Source organism: Prionailurus bengalensis, chromosome A3 (assembly GCF_016509475.1).
Source record: "Prionailurus bengalensis isolate Pbe53 chromosome A3, Fcat_Pben_1.1_paternal_pri, whole genome shotgun sequence".
Classification (NCBI taxonomy): Eukaryota; Metazoa; Chordata; class Mammalia; order Carnivora; family Felidae; genus Prionailurus; species Prionailurus bengalensis.
In genome coordinates, this window is record NC_057354.1 from 105,762,484 (window position 1) to 105,785,357 (window position 22,874).

Sequence of the window (22,874 nt, forward strand, 5' to 3'; positions counted from 1 at the left end):
ATAATATGTATTTTAATGGAATTGTATTATCAAAGAGATTAACGACAAAAGACTCTAAATAATGGATGTCTGCCCTTTTCTCTCTTCTTTTCCTACAAAGTATGTAGTTAGCAAAGCACCTGTTCACTGCTTGATACCAAAGATACACACTGTGGCTTTCAGAAGGGTCTTCAGTGTGGGGAGGGAAAAAATCACTACCTTGGAAAAGAAGAAACATTTAAACTGCCCCAAATCCAGAAACATTATTGGACTAGTTAATCTTTCTTTTTTTCCCACTTTATCGGGATAAAAGGAAAATATTTTAATCTTTCCTTAGGTCATGTTTACCTTTCAATAGAGATAACACACTTCTGTTTTTAGAGCTAGTGAGTTCATTTTGCATATTTGGTTGGAGGAATAAACAGTAAAGTTGGCTTTGAAGGGAAACAGTCTCTTGGGGGCACAAACACAAGATTGTAGATTCTGTTTTACCTTTGACACTGTTTTAAGATGCCTCGTCCATTCATATTTATTTCCTTATTTCCTTATTTTTCTCCTTCCATTCATTTTTAAAATTAGGTTGTGCCTGATAATCTTTTCCTGATAGAGATGTGCATGTTTCCGGTGGTATTATATGCCTTGATGTTACAGTGCATTAGTTCCACATAATAGTCTTCCTTTGGAGAGTGAAGATTGTTTTTTAATGTAAGAGGTAAATAAAATTGCCTAGTACCACAGAGTCCATTACCGATATAGTGATATCTTGGCATGAAATCCAAGATACATGCTTTAAAAGGAAATTCATTAGTAGACTGATTGTGTGTAATGTATTAGGTTCTGAGTTTTTGATTTACAGACAAGAATTACTTATTTGGTACTCATCAGTACAATGAAATTAATTTATATACCTAAATACATAAATGCCCTTGATTCTTTTAGGAAACCATAGGACAGTGAGCCTTGAAATGATTCACTAGTAATTGTGGAATTCTAAGGTTAGTGAAAGTTCAAGCTACATTAGCAAAGGAAACAGGAGAATTGAGTTAGACTTCCTGAGTCTGCAAAAGAAGTGAAGGAAGAAGAGGAATTCTTGATTTGTGTATATGTATTTTACGTACGTGTATAATTATTCAAGTCAGAACTGTTTCCTAGATACCCAGATATTTCAGGCAAAAGCATGTTTTTTCTTGGCTTAATGGCCCAGTTTTAAGCTTCACACTCCAAGTGTAGGTATGAAAATCAACCTCTGTAATCCCAAACAGGTAAGCTGAAGGACGTGTGAGCAGCTGAGGAGGCTGGAAGTCACAGAGGGAGCCTCCCATAGGCCTCCTCCAACTGACAGGGCCTCTACGCTGGTGCTTTGACAATAGTTTCTCAAACCCTGCTTGCTTGTGTTTGCCGAAATTAGACTTTTTAAAACATCATTCTGATCATCTGACCATATTTGGCACCTACCAAATAAAGCCAAAACATTTTTCTTGTCCTTCGAAGCTCTTTATGGGTTACCCACAATCTGCCTTTCTTGACTTATCCTGTCGTCATTTGCAAGCATCTTTTTTGAGTATGTGCTGTTTAAGGCACTGTTCGTACTCCAAATATTGTAACTTTTTTCCTGGTTGTTTTCTAAAGAAAAGGTGTCAAATTGGTGATGTCGGAATGAGAGGCACAATTGATTAACAATTGAGTTGTTCTGGGATACAGTCTGGCCTTCAAAGTGGAAGGGGATGGAAACAAGTCATCTTTGGAAGGTTGCAGAGGTTGTGCACTGCCCAACAGTGGTGGGGGGGTGGTTGTCATTTATAAAAACTGTATTCACAACCTTTACAACCAGGTATGCTCCACCTGAGAACATAATAAGGAGAATTTTCCAGGTAAAGAGAACGGCAGGGGCCTAGGCATGAAATTTGCATATTATGTTTAGGGAGTGTGAGTCCAATGATTGAGTGAGAGGTGGAGGCACAGCAGATGTTAGAAAGCCTCAAAGGAGAAGGATAATGATTTTATTTCGTAGGCAGTAGTTAGCTGTTGGCAGGTTTGGGGTAAGTAGGTTATGTATATTAAATCATGGGGGTCATGAGTTGTGCACTGCGAACTGGGGATGGGGAAGATTGGAAACAGGAGGATGAGTTTGGAGATCTTTGCAGAGGGAAGGATTGCTCTGAGGTGGTAAGAATGGAGAAGAAATGATCTCTCTGGAAAATATTAGAAAGACTCATAATTAATCCAGGGCATTGGAAAGATACAGGCATCAGGGACTGAGTACTTGGACTTCCAGGAGCTAGGAGTACTCCTTGTCACTTGCCGGCTCCATTTGTCCATACTGGCCTGCTCACTTGTTCCTGAACCCACCCGAATGTTCCTTACTGTGCAGTCCCTTGCCTGTCGAAATTGAATCATCCATCAAGCCCAACTTAGATTCTGTTTCTTTTTTGAAGCCTTTCCTGCCTACCTGAATAGATGTGATGTTTTCTTTTGAATTTCTTGAGGGATTTCTTATTTGTACTGCTTATTTGCCATCTATAACGTCCTTCCTAGCATGGTAGTTATTTTTTCATATAAACATGTCCTCGTTTCTAAACTAGATGAGAGGAAAAGGCCTAGAAGGCAGCTAAATTCTATACTATTTATTATGACAGCATCTTTTAGAAAAAAAATTATTTTGGCACAATAAATGTCTACTGTTTATATTATAATTCAAAATACAGCCTTCCAGGATGATATCTTCTGTTGCATAGTTTGAAGAGCTGTGTGGGGTAAGGCTGTGGGCTTCAGCTGGTGGAACTCTTAGTTGAGGAGGACAGGATCTTGTGCTAAGAATGAGAAAAAAAGTCTGTTAAATCAAGGAATGATTGTTTATCAAGTAGTGATTTTGCAAAAGGAATAAATACAAGCATAGGATTTCTTTTTATTAATCTTTGAAATATTAGAATAGCATACAATCTCAGGTTTGGAAGAAATGTTGAGAGGTCTTCCAAATCAATAATTTGAAAGTTTTTTCTGTATGAATATGATCTTTTTTTTTTAAAGGTTTATTTGTCTTGAGACAGAGAGAGAGAGAGAGAGAGAGAGAGAGAGAATCCCAAGCAGGCTCTGCACTGTCAGCACAAAGCCCGACATGGGGCTTAAACTCATGAATCGTGAGATCATGACCTAAGCTGAAATCAAGAGTCCACGCTTAACTGACTGTGCCACCTAGGTACCCCATGAATATGTTCCTTTTAAATTGATTTGTTCTAGATGATTAATAATCATATAAATAATGGTCTAAAGTCCAGACGCTATAAAAGCAAGCCTTTCTTCATCTCCTGGGCATTTACTTCTTTTCCCTAGATGTAACCAAAGTTACTTGGTTTTGTGTGTCATTTTAGAGACATTTTATGTACTTACAAACATATCATATATATTTACAAACAACACAACAAAAACAGTACAAGAATACTTTTCTGAAACTTCCTTTTCAAACTAACCAACATGTCTTAGAGATTGTTCTGTATAAGTCTATAAAGAGCTACCCAGTTATTTTATGCAGCTGTATGATATTCCACTGTATGACTGTCTCATAATTTTTGGACATTTATGTTGTCTCATGTATAGAGAATGCTGCAGTGAATATCCTTGTACATGTACATTAGTTTGCTTTTATCCATAGGATAAACTCCTGAAAGTTAAGACATGGGGTCAAAGGGCATGTGCATTTGTAATTTGCATAGGTAATTCCAAAGTGCTCTTCAAAAAGATGATACCGTTTTATACTCCTGCCTGCAATGTGTGGGAAAATATGCTTTTTCTTTCTGTTTTTTTATTTTTTATTTTTAAAGTTTATTTTATTTTGAGAGAGAGAGTGCATGTGTATGAGCGGAGGAGGGGCAGAGACAGAATCTCCAGCAGGCTCACACTGTCAGCTCAGAGCCTAACATGGGGCTCTAACTCACGAACCCCCAGGTCGTGACCTGAGCAAAGATCAAGAGTCAGACACTCAAATGACTGAGCCAGCCAGGCACCTGACCCACTCTTTTAAAACCACTCATGGGGCGCCTGGGTGGCTTAAGGGTCCTACTTCAGCTCAGGTTATGATCTTGCAGTTCCTGGGTTCGAGCCCTGCGTTGGGCTCTGTGCTGACAGCTCAGAGCCTGGAGGCTGCCTCGAATTCAGTGCCCGCCCCCCCCTTCCCCTGCTTGTGCTCTGTCACTCACAAAAATAAAAAGATAAATAAAATCACTCAGCATGGCTGCCTGTGTCATAAAAAGATACTCTATGCTTTGAGGAAAAGGTCACATATAAAGTTCTTCTCACCTTTACTTTTTGGTCCCCTTTGCCTCTGAACTTATGTCCCCTCAGCCAATCTCAGCTGTTGCGTTGTCTTTTGAATTTTAAATCTCTTTATGGTGCAAAGTCTTGCTGTAATTTTAATCTGTCCTTCAGAAATTATTTCTAAAAGTTGCTTCATGGTGGAATTTTGATCTTTAATTTGTATTGCTTTGTGGTGTGGTAGTGAGAATCTGAGGAGATGTAAAGATGTTCAAGGTTTTTTTTGCAGTGTTATTTTTAACCCAAGTTTTAAAAATGAAATACATAATCAAAATGAAACACCAAGTGATGGAAATTTAAAAATCAATTGTATTATTTCTATTGCCTGTTAGGTCAATATTGTATAAATTCAGTAGGTTTTTAAGTACTTTAAAAATAAGAAGCAATATTTGAAACTGAAGGTGAAAGTCTCAGTGCTTTTACTTTGCAGATAAGGTGGATATTTTCAGAAGCCGGTAATTAATAGATCTCTGATAGGATTGAACATAACCCTGAATCTCAGTTAAATTTTGTTCTTGCACAGTGGACTGTTTCTTTTAATATATGTACAGGGTTTTTCTATCTGCTGCCAGTTTTAGAATGCAGTGGAAACTTTCTTTTATCAATACTCTTTTTTTAATCAAGGTGCTTTTTTTCTCCCTTAGTAAGCAAATTAATTTTCAATGTTGTTCTTTTTATTTTATTTTTTTTTTAAGTGAAAAGTTTGCTCACTGGAATGAAGTATGGTTGGTTCTAAGTGTTGTGGAGTGAAGCGTAAACATGCCCCTCTCTCCTCAATCCCATTACCCAGTTTCTCGGTATTCTTTCCTGAAATGCCCATATACATGTAGGTACACGCGCGTGTGCACACACACACACGTGTGTATAAATTATACGTACATATTTTTTAAAATTTATAACTGGGATCATTCTATAACGTTGTTTAACAATTTGCTTTTTTGTCTGCACATCTTGGAACTCTTTCCTTATCAGTTGATAGAAATCTTCCTCGTTCTTTTGAAAACCTGTAGAATGTTCCATTGTATGGCTGGACCACAGTTCAGTGGCCAAGACTCTGTCCTGTCAGTAATAGTGATGGCTGTCATAGTTAAATTTATTTCATAGTTCGTATATGCTAGCTGCTTGTTAAGTTTTTACATGTATTTTGTCATCTAAGTCTCCTGTAACAATCCTGTGAGGTGGCACCGTTACTATCTTCATTTTATGAGTGAGATTTAGAGAGGTGAAGCGGCACGTAAGCTCACAGAGTGGGTAAGTGGTGACCCGGCATTTGATTCCCATGTCCCTGCTCCATACTACTGTGGAATGTTTGGTTTTGACACCAGTTTTTCAAAAATGCAAATGGTGGTAAAGAACAGTCTTTTTCATGTATCTTTTTTGCAAATTGGTGTGAGTATATATGTTAGATAAATTCTGAAGTGGAAATCGCTGGATCAAGAGGATTGTGTTTAAATTTTTTTTTGTTAATATTTTTATTTATTTTTGAGACAGAGACAGAGCATGAGCAGGGGAGGGGCAGAGAGAGGGGGAGACACAGAATCCGAAGCAGGCTCCAGGCTCTGAGCTGTCAGCACAGAGCCTGACATGGGGCTCGAACCCACGGACTGTGAGATCATGACCTGAGCCGAAGTCGGATGCTCAACCGACTGAGCCACCCAGGCGCCCCGAGGATTGTATTTAAAAAAAGGTTTTTTTGTCAGGGCGCCTGGGTGGCTCAGTCAGTTAAGTGTCCGACTTCAGTTCAGGTCATGATCTCATGGTACGCAAGGTCAAGCCCCGTGTTGGGCTCTATGCTGACAGCTCAGAGCCTGGAGCCTGCTTCAGATTCTGTCTCCCTCTGTCTCTGTTCCTCCCCTGCTCGCGCTCTGTCTCTCTCTCTCTCTCAAAAATAAATAAAGATTAAAAAAAAATTTTTTTTTTTAAATTTTGTCAGCTATTACCAAATTTCCCCTAAACTGAGTGCAATTTAGCACTACTCTTTATTAATGATAGTGACTGTTACAATACAAATGCAATTAATAATGAATAGAATGCTAATGTTAATAAAATTTTAATAGAAAACATTTGGAAATAATCACCTTAAAAAAATAAAACAGCTTTAAAGGGGAGCCTGAGTGACTCAATTGGTTAAACATCTGACTTTGGCTCAGATCATGAGCTCAGTTCCTAAGTTCAAGCCCCACATTGGGCTGTCTGCTCCTCTCAGCACAGAGCCCGCTTTGGATCCTCTGTCCCCCTCTTTCTTTGCCCCTCCCCAGCTTGTTCTTTCTCTCTCTCAAAATAAATAAATAAACTTAAAAAAAAAAGAATGTCTTAAAAAATATGTAACAGTTTTTTTAAAAATGTTTTTATTTATTTATTTTTTTTTGAGACAGAGAGAGAGCATGAGCAGGGAAGGGGCAGAGAGAGAGGGAGACACAGAATCCAAAGCAGGCTCCATGTTCTGAGCTGTCAGCACAGAGCCTGACGTGGGGCTCGAGCTCATGGACTGTGAGATCATGACCTGAGCCGAAGTTGGATGCTTAACTGACTGAGCCACGCAAGAGCCCCAAATATGTAACTGCTTTATTGAGATATAACTCACATACTGTAGAACTCACCTTTAAAGTGCACAATTCATGGGGCGCCTGGGTGGCTCAGTCGGTTAAGCGGCTGACTTCGGCTCAGGTCATGATCTCAAGGTTCATGGGTTCAAGCCCTGCACCAGGCTTTATGCTGACAGCTCAGACCCTGGAGCCTGAGTCTCCCTCTGCCCCTCCCTCACTCATGCTCTGTTTCTCTCTCTCTCTCTTTCCATCTCTCTCTCTCTCTCTCTCTGTTTGCCTCTCTCTCAAAAATGAATTAAAAAAAAATTTAAAAATATACAATTCAGGAGTGCCCAGCTGGTTCACTCTGTTGAGCAGAAGACTCTTGATCCTGAGAAGACTCATGAGTTGAAACCCCACACTGGGCGTGGAGCCTACTTAAAAAAAAATTAAAGCACACAATTCAGTGAATTTTACTATATTCGCCGAGTTGTACAAGTATCGATCATCATCCATTCTACTTGAAGCATTATGTTTTGGTGATGTGTTTGAAGGAGTATTAAAATGTGTTAGAAAGCTGGAACCCATGAATGGCTAAGAAAGGGACCCAGGCATTTTGACTGAGCAGATGAATCAGATGAAGCAATAGGCAAAACATTTGTGTTTGAATTCATTCATTCATTCATGAACGGGTGGGTTCGTTGGAGTGTTTGGAAGAGTTATATGTATTTGAGTGATTTTCTCTGCCTGCTAGTAGCAAGGACTCCTCAGCTTTTCCTCTACTGGCGAAGGGAAGTGTGTAATTGAGGCAATCATCTGACTTTCTCAGGCCAAAAAAATGTCAAAAGGAAAAGGCGATGGTGTTAAGAATTCAGGACTCCCGAGTCGGGAGGCCTCCCTGGAGTTAAGTCATTACCCTGCTCTGGGCCTGTACCCTCCTCAGTTAAGTGGGGATTTTACACAGAAGGGTCAATGAGAGAATGAAGACTGAGCCCTCAGCAGGAAACTGAACTCCTTAGCTTGTTACCTTTCCTTGTATTGGGCCTCTTCCCTCTGTCTCTCTTTTCTTGAGTTGCTTGTGAAAGTCTTACCTCCCTTTTCGTCTACGAGTTCTTCGAGAACAGAAATTTCTTTCTTCACAACATGTAGTTCAATACCTTGCACATGGGCAGTCCTTCAGTGTGTATTTTATATACGTGTGAAAGAAACATGCAGGTACAACAGTGTTTTCATTTTTTAAAAGATTTTTATTTTGTCTTCTTTATTTATGTTTAAAATGTTTATTTATTTTGAGAGAGAGAGAGAGAGAGACCAAGAGTGTGCGTGAGCAAGAGAGGGATAGAGAAGGGGAGGGAGGGAGAGACAGAGAGAGAGAGAGAGAGAAAGAGAGAGAGAGAGAGAGAGAGAGAGAGAGAGAGAGAGAGAATCTTAAGCAGGTGCCATGCTTAGTGTTGAGCCAAACACGGGACTTGATCCCATAAATTGCAAGATCATGACCTGAGCCAAAATCAAGAGTTGGATGCTTAACCAACTGAGCCACCCAGGCGCCCCTAAATATTTTATTAAGTATAATCTCTGCACCCACCATGGGGCTTGAGCTCGCAATCCTGAGATCAAGATCTGCATGCTCCAGCAACTGAGCCAGCCAGGTGCCCCACATTTTCATTTTTGATATGAGAGTGTGTGTTTTTATAAGTTGCCTTCAACCTATGAGTAGGTTATATTTTAAGGACTTACTGGCAAATGGGTTTTATGGCTTTCCATTCATTTATTCATGAAGTTCGACAAACATTTATTGAACAACTCCTATATGTCTGGGACTGTTCTGGGGGCTGGAGATATAGCAGTGAACAAATTAAAAAACAAACAAACAAAAAACAACCAGAGTCCTTGCCCTCAAGAACCATCTGTTCTAAGAAATAAATATATAATGATAGTGATAGATGCTATGAAGAAACAAAGCAGAATTAAGGGATTTGTAGAGTGTGGACCATAGTCAGGAAAGGCCTCTCTAATCAGGCGGTGGATGTCTGAACAAGGACCGGGAGGGATGCAGGTGGCAGCCGTGAAGGTATCTGGCCAAGAGAGTTCCAGGCAGAGAGCATGTAAGCACAGACTTGAGGGGGGTGTGCCCTTGGTCTGTTGGAGGAACAGCAAGGAAGCAGAGAGGTAGGGGTGACCAGGGTCTCTGCTGTCCCCCACACATTCGGTTGCAGGACTGGTGGTCTGGAACAAGGGTGGGCAGACTGCGGCCTGCAGACAACTTAGGCCCGTTGCCTGTTTTTGTACAGCAGAGGGGTAGGGGTTGGGAATTGGGGGTGATGGTGACAGTAACAGTGGGGGAATGGAGTTCTTATAGAGCTGTATGGGTGCACCAGCTAAAGGGATTTACTTTTGAAAGTCCTCATTTTTAATGTTTTGTCTATTTTTGAGAGAGAGAGAGGCCAAGAGAGAGGGAGACACAGAATCCGAAGCAGGCTCCAGGCTCCGAGCTGTTGGCACAGAGCCCGACGTGGGGCTCGAACTCACAAACCGTGAGATCGTGACCTGAGCGGAAGTCTGACGTTTAACCGACTGAGCCACACAGGCGCCCCGATAGTTCTCATTTTTAAAAGAGAAAATAAAATGGTAAGGGCTTTGGATTTGTATTGGAATGTGGGTTTTGAGCAGAAGACATAACTTGATTGAATTGAAAAAAATTTTAAAGTAATCTCTGCACCCAACAGGGGGCTCAAACTCATGACCCAGAGGTCAAAAGTTGGATGGTCTATGGACTGAGCCAGCCAGGTGCCCCTGATTTAATTTAAAATTTTAAGAGATGACTCTGGCCCCGTTATGGAGGGCAGACTCTAGGGGGCACGGGTGGAGCCAGTGAGGCCAGTTAGGACCCCCATTTCACCTAATACTCAAAGGGCTGCCTAGAGCCCTGGGTCCAGGCTGCTAGCTGCCGTGTTGATCTGAGTTGCCGTGGCAGGGTTTCCTTTTTCGTTTTCTGGGTAAAACTGTTGTCGTAATTGGTCAGGTTTGCCTCTGACATCATTGCATGACCAGGGCCCTGCTGTTCCCCCCCACACTCTGTTGCAGGACTGGTGATCTGGAGCAAGGGTGGGCAGACTGTGGCCTGCAGACAACTCGGGCCCGCTGCCTGTCTCTGTACAGCCCCTGAGCTAAATGGTTTTTACACTTTTAAAATGGTGAGGAAAAAAATCAAAAGAAGACTGTTTTATGACTCATGCAAATTATCTGACATTCAGATTTCAGCGTCCATAAATACAGTTTTATCGGGGCACGGCCATGCTCATTTGTTTACATGTTGTCTATGGCAGCTTCCTGCTACTTGGGTGGAGTTGAACACTTGAACATTTGCAACAGAGGCTAGCTGGCTTGCAAAGCCTGAAACGTTGACTCGCTGGCTGTTTACAGAAAAAGCTTGTCAACCCTGGGTCAAGAATGGTCTTGTCGTAGGTTTCAGCCTGTCCGGCTGTGTGTCCTCGGGCACATTCCTTCTCGAAGCCTCGGTGTTCTCATTTGTAAAGTAAGGATAGCGGTAGAGGGTTGAGGATGGGTTACTAACTGCTGTCTTCTAACCAGCTTGATGCCAGATGCTGCCCTTGGATCTCACTGAGGCCCACCCTGACTCACAGATTGTTCTGTTTTCCCAAGATACTTCCCCTAACCAGAGCTCATTATTCGATCCTAAGAGTTCTGGTACAGTAGGGACTTTTATTAGCATTTTCGGTTGGGGTGGGAAATCCAGTATTTATAAGTTAGGGACTGTCTGTATTAATTTCAGATCACAGATTTAGACTTACCAATTTACTCTGAACTGGTGAATGTGAGAGGTAGTTGGGGAAAGGATGGATGATCAAAACTGGGATTCACCAGGTAGGGTCCTAGTAAATCAGGGACTGCATTTTTATGGGAAATAAAATGGGAAGTACATATCAAAAAAGGAAGGTGTCCTGGGACGCCTGGGTGGCTCAGTCGGTTGAGCGTCTGACTTTCGATTTCAGCTCAGGTCATGATCCCAGGGTCATGGGATCGAGCCCTAAGTCCAGGTCTGCTCTGAGTATGGAGCCTGCTTAAGATATTCTCTCTCTCTCTCTCTCTCTCTCTCTCTCTCTCTTTCTCTCTCTACCCCTTTGTCCCTCTCCCCAGCTCTCTCTCTCTCTCTTCTCTAAAATAAAAACAAAAAAACAAAACAAAAAAGGAAGGGAGTCCTGTTTATTAATATATGGTGTAACTCAGTTGGCCTTGAGACATAACCAAGATAGCCCTTGCCATCCAGTAGCTTCCTGTGTAGGGAGGGGAGGAACCAGAGTCACTGATGGCGAGAAGGTGAGGTGGTCCTGCTGTAGAAGGGAACACAGGCGCAGGAGCAGAACTAATGCTCCCTGGGGTGTCACTTCTGGTGTAGTGTCATTTAAGTCTTCCTGGCATTCCTGGAATGCCGGGCACAAGAGCTCCAGGGAAGGGACGGCAGCACCAGATGGTGTTAGTAGCTGTTGTGTTCTCCACCACCGTGTACTCGTGGTTAGAAAAAGGTGTCACAAGGAATGCCCTTGGCAATGTAGTCAAAATTACTGCTTTTATTACACCTGACCCTTAAGTATGTATTTTAACATCTACGTGATGAAACGGGAAGTTGCAGCGGGCACTTCTGCTGCATACTGAAATCCTGTGGCTGTCTCGAGGGAAAGAACTTGTACAGTTGGATGAGTTGCAAGCTGCACCAGCACCTGTTTTCACGAAACACTGTTATTTGCAAGAATGACTGACAAACTGTGGTATTCAGACTTGAATACCTTAGCAGACATTTTCTCATAAATGAACAAGGTGAGTCTGTCACTTCAAGGACAACGATGGCCAGCGTTTGTTGCCAGTGATAAAATGAGAGCTCCCTGGGGCGCCTGGGTGGCTCAGTCGGTTAAGCGTCCGACTTCGGCTCAGGTCATGATCTCGCGGTCCGTGAGTTCGAGCCCCGCGTCGGGCTCTGTGCTGACAGCTCAGAGCCAGGAGCCTGTTTCAAATTCTGTGTCTCCCTCTCTCTCTGACCCTCCCCCGTTCATGCTCTGTCTCTCTCTGTCTCAAAAATAAACGTTAAAAAAAAAAATTTATAAAAAAAATGAGAGCTCCCAAGTAAAAATTAGACACTTGGAAAACTTGAACCAGCCACTGTGCACTTGCCAGCTTCCCAATACTTAACTTTTCTGATGAGATTGGTAGTGATATTAATAAGTGTGACTTTTAAAATATTATAGCACGAAATGTGTTAACATTTGGAAGATGTGCATAACTCAGGAACCAATACATCCTAAATGACCCAGCACCTGATGTTACAATACCATGCAAAAGATCCACCCTGAGTGACCGGGAACTCTAATGGGTTTTATGGTAACTGAACATCAAAAGTTCAGTGACAAGATTTGCTTCCACATGGTAGCTAACCTTTAAGAAACTACCACTTTTTGGGGCGCCTGGGTGGCTCAATCGGTTGGGCATCTGACTCTTGATTTTGGCTCAGGTCACGATCTCAGAGTCCGTCATGGGATCAAGCCCTGCATCAGGCTGTGTGCTGAGCCTGCTTAAGATTCTCTCTCCATCTCCCTCTGGCTTTCCCTTGCTGGTGCATGTGCTTTCTCTCTAAATAAATAAAACAACATAGTATGATATACTGAATGCAGGAACAGATATGAAAAATTCAGTTGTTATATATATATTTCAATTTTCTATCTCTCCCTCCTTCTGTCTCCTTCCCTCCTTCCCTCTCTCCCTTCCTTTTTCTCTCTTTTTGTCTTAGAATTCAAAAGTGGAGAGGGTTGTCATAGGGAAATGCATTTACACATCATTTGAACTGAAAAAAAGAAATCTGTCTGTTCCTTAAGAAAGTACATCTGATTTGAATGATTGGTTTCACAGTGAGGATTGACTTTGCAGATTCAGTTACATGGCAAGCATGTTCCAAAAGCTGAATAAGTGTGCAGTTGCAAGGTTTTGATGAAAACATACTTAAAGCACATAGTAAGATATAAATATTTCATTTGAAATGATGTATTGACAGGGTGCCTGTCTGGCTTTTGGAAGAGTGTGCAACTTTTGATCTAGGGGTTGGGAGTTTGAGCCCCATGTTGGACTCAGAACAAATAAACTACTATAATAAAAAAACAAATGAACTTTAAAATAAAATGTTGTATTGTCAAAGATGTATTGAAGTATTTTAATATCTCAACCCTCTGTAATATTGATCAGATTTAGAACTGGTGCCTTAAAGCAGAGGAGTGACTGGTGTATCTGGCAGCCGCTGAATGCATCTTGGTCTAAATGTTTCTTTTTTTTTTTTTTTTTCAATATATGAAATTTATTGTCAAATTGGTTTCCATACAACACCCAGTGCTCATCCCAAAAGGTGCCCTCCTCAATACCCATCACCCACCCTCCCCTCTAAATGTTTCTTTTAATGCAGTACCTCCCAGGAAGTGTGAAAGTGAGTGATTCTAATGAGGTGCAATGAATCCTTTTGCAAATTAGGTGATGGTCAATTTTGCTTTCAGCAAATTTGAAGAACATAATTGACTTTACAGTAGATTATTAAAAACAATTTTTTCCAATTTTTAATTTTATAAATATCAAGCCTATAGGAAAGTTGCAAGAATAATACAAAGAACAGCCTCTCTGTATCTGTAATTATTATACTTGGCTGGAAAATTTGCGAGTTGGTTGCAAACATCTTGACACTTCATCCCTAAATACTTATGCACATACCTTCTAAAAACAAGGACATTTTCCCATCTAACAAAACAATGATCACAATCAGGATAAGAGACAGACAGCAGGGCTCCATCCCACCACCCTGGGATCATGAGCTGATTCGAAATCAAGAGTCGGATGGATGTTCAACCAACTGAGCTACCCAGGTGCCCCTGGATATTATTTAACAGTGATGATTTTGGAGACTCTAGGCCAGTTGTTTTATAGAGGTCCCTGAATTTGAACTTGTCTGATGCTTTCTTAATTATATTCAAGTCAAAACTTCTCGATAGAAACACTACATAGATGTATAAAGAATTTTTTAAAAAGATTTCATTTTTGTCATGTTTATTTTGGGAGGGGAAGGGCAGAAAGAGAGAGAATCTGAAGTAGGCTCCACACTGTCAGCCCAGAGCCCACCTCAGGGCTCAAACTCACAAACTCACAAACCATGATCTGAGCTGAAATCAAGAGTTGGACACCTAACTGACTGAGCCACCCAGGTAGCCCTAAAGATTTCATTTTTAAGTAATCTCTGTACCCAGTGTGGGGCTTGAACTCACAACCTTGAGATCTAGAGTCGCATGCTCTTCTGACGGAGCCAGCCAGGTGCCCCTGTGAAAAGAATTATTGATGATAGATGATAATGGATCAGAATGTGGTTTTTTTTTTTTTTTTTTGCATATACTTGGAAGGAGGTAAAAGCATAACATTCCTATAATACAACTTTTTCCATTTTCCTCTACTTGTTTAAGTAAATAAGGATTCTCAGCCATTTTATGTGTAAAAACAAAAATAGGATTAGAAATGATGCTGATCTATGTCATTCTACCAATTGGAGGAAATACTCCTGTATTAATTTGAATTAAAATATCCAACTGCTGGGGCGCCTGGGTGGCTCAGTCGGTTAAGCATCTGACTTTGGCTCAGGTCATGGTCTTGTGGCTTGTGAGTTCAAGTCCTGTGTCCACCTCTGTGCTGACAGCTCAGAGCCTGGAGCCTGCTTCAGATTCTATCTCCCTCTCTCTCTGTCCCTCCCCCACTTATGCTCTGTCTCTCTCAGAAAATGAATAAACATTAAAAAAAAATCCAAATGCTAAAAGGACATAAACTAATTGAAAAAGAAAGAAACCTATCAATTTCATTAAAAGATGCAGTTCAAATAAAATTTTACTTTATGCTTAATTAATTACATGTTGAATTTTGTAATGATAACAAATTTAACACAGATTACAGGAAATTATAGATTCAATGAAAATTAAGATATAAGCATTTAGGTGTATAATAGTATGTTTAAATTTTTTCAAGCATTAGAAATATATCACATCAGAGCAAAATTATGTGAGAGACGTGGAATGGAAATACGAGTTTATTATTTTTTTTAATGTTTATTTTTGAGGGACAGAGACAGAGCATGAGTGGGGGAGGGAAAAAAGAGAGAGGGAAACACAGAATCTGAAGCAGGCTTCAGGTTCCGAGCTGTCAGCACACAGCCCGATGTTAGGCTTGAACTCACAAGCCGTGAGATCATGACCTGAGCCAAAGTTGGACATTTAACTGACTGAGCCACCCAGGTGCCCCGGAAATAGAAGTTTTATGAGAAAAAGTAACAGTGTAAAATTTCTGTTAAAGGAGGGTTTGTTAGTGTATTTTTTTAAATGAAAGTTGATGGGTTGTATCAAAACACTACAGTATTTGGACCCAGTAGATAATTTTTTTAAAGTATATTTATTTATTTTGAGTGACAGAGAGAGTATATGGGAGCAGCAGCAGCAGAGAGAGAGAGAGAGAGAGAGAGAGAGAGAGAGAATCCCAAGCAGGCTCCTTGTTGACATTGCAGATGCAGGGCTTGAACCCACAAACTGCGAGATCATGCCATGCCCTAAGCCAAAATTAAGAGTTGGACACAACCGACTGAGCCACCCAGGTGCCCCTAGATAATTTTCAAAGATTTTTTTTTTTAATGTTTTACTTACTTTTGACAGAGAGACAGAGAGAGAGAGACAGAGCATGAGTGGGGGAGGGGCAGAGAGAGGGGGAGACACAGAATCTGAAGCAGGCTCCAGGCTCCGAGCTGTCAGCACAGAGCCTGACGTGGGGCGCGAACTCACGTTAATGAGATCATGACCTGAGCTGAAGTCGGGCGCTCAACCGACTGAGCCACCCAGGCACCCCCCTAGATAATTTTTAAAAATGAAGTAACATTTTATTTTTAAAAAATCAATATTTGCAACCTGCCAGAATTTACATGCTTTGCAACTATACTAACTTAATAAAAATTGTTGGGTCAAAATAAAATCGTCCTAGGGAGATCCATAGTTTTTTCTAAACTGTTTCAAGAGTCACATGAGCAAAAGGTTTGGGGACCAGTCTGCTCAAGGGAGTGAGGAGGGAGGTGAGAGCTGCCGGGACGGTTTTGGAGGATCACATTGCTGCCGGTCAGTAAGTCAGGAGAGCGCCATGAGGTGTCAGGAGATGAGGGTGGTCACAGACGGGGCGTCAGGTTGGGCAGCAGTTCCCGGAGTGACACGTTAAGTTCCCGGAGTGTTTACCTTTATGAGAAGGGGACAGGATGCCAAAGAAGCATTTAAACCCTTACATAACAATACTGAAATACAGCATTGGAAGACAGCATTAAGCTTTTGGATTTTATAAAATGCCTCTTCATCGAACATTGGCCACCCTTGGATTCTTACTAATGATGTGCGTTAATTTATAATCCCCAAGGATATGGTTGTGTGATATGATGTGACACGTTCTGTAGAGAAACAGAAACCTTTCCTTCTTTGTGTCACGTTAAGGGAAACTTCGCAGTCTGGGCCAGTTGGCGCATCATCTCGCGAGCACCTTTGCGCGTGTGCAGGGTGGGAGTAGGTGAAATAAATATTCCAGAGCTCCCCACTATCTGCCCAGCCACACCGACGACGCACTCTGAGGTTGTTGGTATGTCGGATCATAGGTCGTAGGTTAGGCCATAGGGCAGTCGAATAACCAACTGTAGGTCACAGGAATGTGAAGGCATTGGGGATCACCTGGGTCAGGTTCCAGAGCTCACGTGCTTCGCCCGAACTCTTGCTTTCTGTGCCACGGCAGCTCTGCTTTGGGGCAGGTAGACGATGCGTGGAGACCTTTGGCTTGTCTCAGGAACCTCATTAAGGACCGTGTTGAATTTAATTGATAGTTATTTTTATGTATGTCGTTTTAAGTAAATGAAAGTAATTTTTCAGTCTCTAGAAAGATAAAACTTGTCTTACTAGCTAACAACAGTACAATATACAATGGGCTTTGAAGCAAATTGTGCTTTTTCTTTTTTTCTCAATTAATCTGTGTAATTTATTTAAATGTTGCTTTTTTAAAATTTTTTTAACATTTATTTATTTATTTATTTATTTATTTATTTATTTATTTATATTTTTTTTTAACGTTTATTTATTTTTGAGACAGAGAGAGACAGAGCATGAACGGGGGAAGGTCAGAGAGAGAGGGAGACACAGAATCAGAAGCAGGCTCCAGGCTCTGAGCCATCATCAGCCCAGAGCCCGACGCGGGGCTTGAACTCACGGACCGCGAGATCGTGACCTGAGCCGAAGTCGGACGCTTAACCGACTGAGCCACCCAGGCGCCCCGTAACGTTTATTTATTTTTGAGACAGAGAGAGATCGAGCATGAACGGGGGAGGGGCAGAGAGAGAGGGAGACACAGAATAGGAAGCAGGCTCCAGTTTCCGAGCCATCAGCCCGGAGCCCGACACGGGGCTCGAACTCACGGACCGTGAGATCGTGACCTGAGTTGAAGTCGGATGCTTAACTGACTGAGCCACCCAGGCACCCCTAAATGTTGTTGCTTTAAAGAGCATTTGCTGTAATGGTCTGAGGAATTTTTTTTTTTTTTTTTTTAAGATAAGAGACTATGGGAAATACACCAAAACTTAAGCATTAAAAAAATGTAGAATTCCTTATGCCAATCGAAATGTGTTTTCCTGGACCACAACTACCACAGAATCCCAAGCAGGCTCCAGGCTCTGAGCTATCAGTACAGAGCCCAATGCAGGGATCGAACTCACGAACCCCAGGATCATGTGCTGAGCTGAAGTCAGACGTGTAACTGACTGAGCCACCCAGGCGCCCCTGCAGCTTGCCTTTTTAGCTCAACTTTATATGTTTTTGAGATTTGTGTATATTGATATCTATAGCTGTAGCCCTTTCATTTTAACTGTAATGTGGTAAGCATTGATTTACTTGTTCTTCCTGCAGTGGAAATTTTGCTTTTACTGTAGTGCTGCAATGAATAGTATTGTTTATGTCTCGGGGCACATATAGGAGAATTGCTGTAATGTATCTATCTAGGACTGGAGTTGCTATATTGTAAGATATGCACATCTCCCCTAGATGTTGCTAATAGCTCTCCAGAGTAGTTGCACTGATTTATTTTCCTACTGGTTGGGAATGAGAGTCTTTTTTGCTCAGTCCTTGCTGTATCCACATGTTACCAGATGTCAGACTTTAAAACTTTCGCTAATCTAATTGGTATGAAATAATATCTCACATTTTATTCTTTTTAAAGCAATTTTATTGCGCTATAATTTACATAAAATGAAGTGCATCCCTTTTTAAGTATATAGTTTGATATTTGACAAATGTGTGTATCCGTGTGCTTACCATCCTAATCAGAATACAAACATTTTTTCACCCTAAAAAGTTGTCTTATTGCCTTAGGCAGCTACTGATTTTCGTCACTGTATGTACTTAGAAATGAAAAAATATTTTTTTTAATTTAATGTTTATTTATTTTGAGAGAGAGAGAGAGAGACAAGAGTGTGAGCAGGGGAGGACAGAGAGAGAGGGAGACACAGAATCCGAAGTAGGCTCCAGGCTCTGAGCTGTCAGCACAGAGCCCAACGTGGGGCTTGAACTCACAGCTGTGAGATCATGACCTGAGCTGAAGTTGGACATTCAACTGACTGAGCCACCCAGGCTCAGTACTTAGAAATATTTTTTTAAAGTTCATTTGTTTATAATCTCTACATCCAATGTGGGGCTCGAACCTATGACCATGAGATCAAGAGTCGCCATGCTCCATGGACTGAGCCAGCCAGGGATCCCTGTACTTAGAATTTAATATGACTAGAGTTATACAGGTTGTACTCTTTTGTGTCTGGCTTCTTTTCATCAGCATAATGTTTTTTGTGTTTTTTAAAGTTTATTTATTTAAATAATCTTTCTGCCCAGTGTGGGGCTCGAACTCACGACCCCTGAACTCAAGAGTCACAAGCTCTTCTGACTGACCTAGTAAGGCGGCCCATCGTTATAATGTTTTTAAACATTCATCCATGTGTTATTTATATCAGTAGTTTGTTACTTAAAAAAAAATTGTAGATGTAATTCACATAAAACTCACCATTTTCTTCAAGTGTATAATTTGATGGTTTTTATTATAGTCACTGTATTGTGTAACCATCACCACTGTTCCAGAACATTTCATCACCCCAGAAAGAAACCTCCGATCTGATAGCAGTCACTCTTCATTCCCCTCTCCTCCTATCCCCTGACAGCCATTAATCTACTTTTGTCTCTATGGATTTGCCTGTTCTGGACATATATAAATGCAGTAATACGATAATGGAGTCTTTTGTGTCTGGCTTCTTTCACTTAGCATAATGTTTTTCAAGGTTCATCAATGTGTATGTAGCATGAATCAGCACCTCATTCCTCTTTATGGCTGAGTAAGAGTCTGTTGTATGGTTATGCCCCATTTTGTTTATCCATTCATCAGTTGATGAGCATGTGGGTTGTTTCCACTCTTTTATGAATAATGCTGCTATGAGCATTCGTATATTGCAAGTTTTTGTGTCAACACATGTTTTCATTTCTTTGGGGTAGATATCTAGGCATGGAATTGCTGGTCATATGGTAATTCTGGGTAATTTTTTGAGGAAAGATCATTCTTTTTTGTAGTATTCCATTGTATGAATATACCACATTTTGTTTATCGGTTCCTCACTTAATAGGCATTTGCACTATTTCTTGTTTTTATTTTTTATTTTTTTTAAGATTTAATTTTTTTTTTTAATGTTTATTTTTGAGACAGAGAGAGACAGAGCATGAACGGGGGAGGGGCAGGGAGAGGGGGAGACACAGAGTCCGAAACAGGCTCCAGGCTCTGAGCGGTCAGCACAGAGCCCGACGCGGGGCTCGAACTCACGGACCGCGAGATTGTGACCTGAGCCGAAGTCGGCTGCTTAACCGACTGAGCCACCCAGGCGCCCTAAGATTTAATTTTTAAGTAATCTTTATACCCAACGTGGGCTCAAACTCATAAGCCCAAGGCCCCGGGTCCCACACTTCACCCACTGAGCCAGCCAGGCACTCCTGCTTCCTCTTTTTTTTTTTTTTTTCAATGTTTATTTTTGAGAGGGAGAGAGAGAGAGAGAGAGTGCGCGAGCAAGCTCGGGGGAAGGGCAGAGAGAATGAGGGAGAGAGGATCTGAAGTGGGCTCTGTGCTGATGGCAGAGAGCCTGATGCGGGCCCGAACTCACAAACTGCAAGATCATGACCTGAGCCGAAGTCGGATGCTTAACCGACTGAGCCACCCAGGCGCCCCACTTCTTCTTTTCAGTAATAAATAAATCTGTTATGGACACTCTTGTACAAGAATTTTTATGGACATATTTTTTTTTTCCTCTTGGACAAATACCTAGGAGTGAACTGTTGGATCATGGAGTAGAATGTATATTTAACTTTCAAGATACTGACAAACTGTTTTCTAAAGTGGTTGTACTATTTTATACTCCCACCAACAGTGTATGAGAGTTCCAGTTGCTTTGTGTCCTCACTAACGCTAGGTCTTGTCAGTCTCTAATTTTGGCTGTTCTAGTGGGAGTGTATGGCATGTCATTGTGGTTAATTTGCATTTTCCTGATTACTAGTGAAGTTGAACATCTTTTCATATTATTTTTTGCCATATGCATTTCCTCTTTGTGAATTGTATGTTCATATCCTATGCTTTTTTTTCTATTAAATTTTTTTTTTAGTTTATTTATTTATTTTGAGAGAGAAAGAGAGAGAGCCAGGGAGGGGTAGAAAGAAAGGGAGAGAGAGAATCCTAAGCAGGTCCCATGCTGTCAGCCTGGAGCCCCACCTGGGGCTTGAACCCACGAACCACGAGATCATGACCTGAGCCAAAATCAAGGGTCAGACTTAACCAACTAAACCACCCAGGTGCCCCTATTTCTATTTTTTTCTTTTTCTTTTTAATTTTTAAAATTTATTTTTATTTATTTATTTGTTGAGAGAGAGAGAGAGAGAGAGAGAGAGAGAGAGAGAGAGAAAGCATGAGCAGGGGAGGGGCAGAGACAGAGGGAGACACAGGATTCGTAACAGGGTCCAGGCTCTGAGCTGTCAGCACAGAGCCCGATGTGGGACTCAAACCTACAAACCGTGAGATCATGACCTGAGCCGAAGTTGGATGCTCAACCGGCTGAGCCACCCAGATGCCCCATTTCTGTTTTTTTCTTAATGATTAATTATACATCCTGGGTACTGATTTCTGTCAATTATGTAAATTGCAAATATTTTCTTCCTGACTGTGGCTTGCCTTTGACTTTATAGTGTTTTTTTGGTGTACAGAAGCTATACAGTTTAGCATAGACAAATTTATCAGTATAGTCCTTTATGGTTTGCGTGTTTTATTATTAGTAAGAAAACATCTCCTATCTTTAACATTATAAGGATTCTTATATATTTTTAAATATTTTCCTAAAATTGAAAAAATATTTAGAAAATTTATGTAACTTTTATTTTTTGAATTTGGCCTTTAATCTACCTAAAATTATTTACAGTGTGAGAGATCTAATTTTTTTTCTTTTTCTTTTCTTTTTTTTTTTTTTTTAATGTTTATTGATTTTGGGGCGGGGGTTGGGGTGGCAGAGAGAAGGGAAGGGAGAGAGAATCCCAAGCAGGTTACACCTGAGCCTGACACAGGGCTCGATCTCATGACTATGAGATCATGACCTGAACAGAAATCAAGAGTCAGACGCTTAACTGACTGAGCCACCCAGGCACCCCTAATTTGTTTTTTTCATGTGGATAACAGTTTCCTCAGCACTGTAGAATAGTCCAGTATTTACCCCACTGATGTGGAGAGCCTTGTCTGCCATGGATCCCATCTCTGTGAGTATGTGGACTTCTGGGTTCACCCTTCTCCCCATTGCTTTTTGTTGCCTTTTTTTTTCCTTGGTGAGTCTTACTAGGGGCAAGATATCATTAATCTTTTCATGGAAACAGCTTTTGGTTTTGTTCTTCTCTTTTTTGTATCTTTGTGTCCTTTTTATATTTGTGTTTTTTGATCTTTATTACTTTCCTGACTCTTTCTTTTCCCTTCTGCCCTCTAGTAGTTCTGATTCCGAGTCATACAAAATTTGCTTTAATGAAAACTCATTTCAGGAAATCATTAACTCATTGATTGTGTCATGTGTTTTAGTCCATCAGAAGTCTATCTAGGGCATGGGGGCCATGGCCACACTGTTTCCCAGACTGGACGTGCCATGCTGTACCACCATCCACGAAGTATAAGAGTTTCAGTTATTTCATATCCTTGCCAGTGTTTGGTGTTACCAATCTTGGGTGAATAGTAATATCTCATTGTGGTTTTAATTTTCATTTCCCTGATGATGAGAATATTGATCATGTTTTTCATGTATTTATTGGCCATTTATATTATGTGAAGTGTTCAAATACTGAGCATATTTTTTTAAATTGGGCTTTTGGTCTTTATTACTGAATTACAGGAGCTCTTTATGCATCCTGGATACCAGTCCTTTGTCAGATAAATGTTTTGCATATGTTTTCCTCTAGTGACTGGCTTGCCTACTCAGTTTCTTAATGGTGTCTTTTGTTGTACATACAGTAGTCCCTCTCCCAACTGCAGTTTTGCTTCCCGCAGTTTCTGTTACCCACAGTCAACCACGGTCCAGAAGTAGATGAGCCTCCTTCTGACATCAGAAGGTCAGTAGTGGCCTAACGCTATGTCACAGTGCCCACATCATGCATCTCATTTCATCTCATCACGTGAGGCTTATCATCTCGTATCATCACGAGAAGGATGCGTACAGTGCAGTAAAACATTTTGAGAGAGAAAGGGGGAGAGAAACCGCAATTACATAACTTGTATCACAGTATATTATAAAAATTGTTTGATTTTATAATTAGTTACTGTTGTTCATCTCTAATTGTGCCTAATTGGTAAATTAAGCTTTATCAGTGGTACGTATGTATAAGAAAAAACATATATAGGATTGGGTACTATCTGTGGTTTCAG

The 22,874-nt window shown here is 40.9% G+C and overlaps 1 protein-coding gene across 2 annotated transcripts in view; it reads left to right on the plus strand.

The window, feature by feature from the left end:
- KCNG3 (potassium voltage-gated channel modifier subfamily G member 3) overlaps positions 1 to 22,874 on the plus strand; it is a 44,768-nt gene that overhangs the window by 1,437 nt on the left and 20,457 nt on the right. The gene's annotated exons all lie outside the window — the stretch shown is intronic.